Source organism: Oratosquilla oratoria, unplaced genomic scaffold, assembly GCF_046742065.1.
Source record: "Oratosquilla oratoria isolate Oo_2021 unplaced genomic scaffold, ASM4674206v1 SCAFFOLD121, whole genome shotgun sequence".
NCBI lineage: Eukaryota > Metazoa > Arthropoda > Malacostraca > Stomatopoda > Squillidae > Oratosquilla > Oratosquilla oratoria.
In genome coordinates this window covers 457,236-460,593 of record NW_027467478.1, presented here as the reverse complement: position 1 = coordinate 460,593, position 3,358 = coordinate 457,236, and positions in this window count along the sequence as shown.

Sequence of the window (3,358 nt, the reverse complement as noted above, 5' to 3'; positions counted from 1 at the left end):
CTTTGGTCCCATAATTAGGTCGGATGCGAAAAAAAATTGTAATGATAAATAAATGAATAAAAATGTATAATATGACATACATAGAATAGAATAAATAGGTAAAAGTTTAAATTAATAAACAGGTAAGTAGTAAATAATAATAAAATTGAGAAGAACTAATAAATAAATATTAATCAAGCAAATATAAATATCAATTTAATCAAAGCGTTAGATATTCAAATCAAGCATAAATCAAACATTAAGCAGATTTAGATATTAAGCAAATTGCTTTGTTTTTTATTTCGCGAGTTTGTTTACCTTGTAATCTTTTCATTGACCAATTCTGCTTTATTATATATAGTATATATATATATTATATATATATATATATATATATATATAATAGTTAGACTATATATATATATGTATATATAAATATTGTTTATACCTGATTTACTTTTTATTCCTATTTATTCTTCTTTGTTTCTTTGTTTCATATTATGTGTATTTTTTCACTTCACGTAATCTCCTCCATAACTCGAGCTACCTCCTCCTCAGCCCATTGGAGCATTTCCGTGATCGACCTACACCTCGATAACTCGACTTAGTCGACCTCATTCTCCCAGTTTGGGGGGGGGGCATCTTATCGACCTTCCTCGGACATGCTGTCCCTCTCTTCTCGACGGGTTCCTTGCGTTATGTCGACCCACTCGCGAGCTCCTCTTTGCTCCAACTATTTCCTCTCCCGTCGTCGACAGTTTTACTTGCTATCTCTTTTGTTCGTGCGTGTGTGTGTGAGTGAGGATGTGTGGTGGAGGGAGGTGTGTGGTTGTGTGTTGTATGTGTGTGTGTGTGTGTGAGGTGTGCGTGCGTGTGTGTGTGTGTGCGCAGTAATGGTTTATAAACTAGGACAAATTTTAAGTATTTAAAAAAGAAAATAGGCAAGAATTGGTTTACTTAAATAGGGTGGTCGAACGAATGGAATAAACTTAGTAACCATGGTGATAAGCGCTGAAACTATCAGTTGTCTTTTAAAGAAACTATTAGAACAACTTTATGGATGGGGATGACAATGTGGTGAATGGGATTACGAATGCTGCCCTAGTGTAGGCCTTTATGGTCTCCTGCAGTCTCCTTCATTTCTTATGTTCTTATATGTTCTTATGTGTGTGTGCGTGTGCGTGGTGTGTGTGGTGTGTATGTGCGTGCGTGGATGTGTGTGGTGTGTGTGTTGTGTGTGTGTGTGGTGTGGTGTGTGAGTGTGTGAGATGTGTGATAGAGTGTGTGCATGTGTGAGTGTGTGCATGTGTGGCGCGCGTGCGTGTGTGCGGTATGTGTGGTGAAATGTGGTATGTATTTGTGTGTATGTGTACGCGTATGTGCGCGTATGTGGTTGTGAATGTGTGTGTTCGTGTGTATGTGTACGGGTTGTATGTTGTACGTGCGTAGGAGAGGTGTGTATGAGTGTGCATGTGTGAATGTGGGTGGTGTTCGTGTGTATGTGTGCGGAAGGTAAATGTTGTACGTGCGTATAAGGGTACGTAATGAGTGCATGCGTGTTGTGTGTGTGTGTGTGTGTGTGTGTGTGTGTGTGTGTGGTGTGTGTGTAGTGTGTGGTGGTTGTGTGTGTGGTGTACATGCTGTGTGTATGTATATACGTGCATATGAGCGTGCGTAATGAGTGTGCCATGTGTGTGTGTGTGTGTGTAGTGTGTGTGTGTGTGTAGTGTGTGGTTTTGTGTGTGTGTACGTGCGTGTTGTATGCGTGTGAGATGTGTACCGCGCGTGCTTGCTCTGCTTTTTTATTGTTTCGTACCTTCGTTTCTTTGTGAACATTGTTTATCTCTTCTCCCCCTTCAGTAATCTCCAGTTCTTCCTAAACCCTTTTGTTTCCGTTCTATTGATTCCAACTTCATTCTAGCTGTCGACATGCGATTTTATTCAAGCTGCAAGATAACCCCTATCGCAAATAGAAAATGTTTGCTACATCTTGATATTGCTCTTCCTCTGTGTTTTTTACGAATTCGAAATTTGTATCATAGTTTCCGGGAAGAATTTTTATTCACAATGCGGATTTTTTTTTTTTTTTTTTTTTTCTTTTTTTTTCTTGTTTTTCTCAGACCCTCGCCTCTTTGGACAGAAATTTTCGTTCTGATTTTTTTTTTCTCCTCCACGACGAAAGACCTTACCCCCTTCTTCTCTCCCTTTTGCCACTTGGTAAAAGACCTTATTTTTAGTCCTCTCGCCCTTTGTTCACAAGACCCTTCCTCATGATTCCTTCGTTTATTTGTCAGCACTCTTCCTCATGAATCTTTCGCTCCTTTTGTTGGAGGACCTATCCCTCATAATACGTTTGCTGTTTTGTCAAAGACCTTAACTCATGGTCTTTTGCCCTATTTTGTCAGATACCTTCCTCATAGTCTTTCGTCCTTTCTGTTGCGCACTCACTTCCTCATTCTGTTATAGCCCCTTTTTAACAAAAACTTACTCTTGGTCCTTTCGCGCGCTTTTTTTCGTCAGAGGCCTTCCTCAGTCTTTTGTCCCTTTCGCGACGAAGGACCTATCACGATCGCGACGCGATACGCTGCAGCGCTCATATTCCTTCCTCATATTCCCTTCCTCATATTGCCTTTCGCCCTTTTGTCAGAAACCTTCCATCAGAATCTTTTGTATATTTTGTCAGAAACCTTGCCTCCACATTCCTCGTCTATTTAGCAGAGACCTTCCTCATAGTTTTTAGCCCTTTCTGTCCTGATACTTTTTCCTCAGAGCCCGTCACCCCTTTTTTGTCGGACCGTTCCTAGTACCCCTTCGTCTATTTGCCAGAGACCTTTGTCCATAAACCCTTTAATTTATTTTATTTGTCCAGCAGGCCCTTCCTAACCCGTCGCCCCTTTTATCAGGAGACCCTTAGTAGTCCTTTAGACCCCCTGGACAAAGGCTTTCCTCTTAGTCTTTTAGCTCTCCCCAGGACAAAGGACCTCCCTAAGCCCTCCTTCCCCTTGGCTTTCAGGGTCCTATCCTGTCGGAGTTCTTCCCTCAGATCGGTTTTCTCCGAACTTCCCCCTCTTGGTTCCTTCTAGACCCCCCCACCCTCGCCATCGAACATCGCATCGTTATCTCTTCGTAATTTAGTGGACCCGGTTTATAGATGCGATCGAGGGCTCGGGTGAGGTTTGGTTCGGAAGAGAATTGTGACTCAAGTTTTCGAAGAGTCGCCTCTGGCTTTGAGGTCGAGCGTCGTTATCCCAATGGATAGGGTCTGAAAGGATTGTTTCCTTTGGTGCTGAATGAAGACTGCTTGTTGGTGAACCAGACAAAATAATTTGTAAAATTGGCTGTGGTCAGTCAAAAGGTCAAGCCGTTCAATGCCCATGGG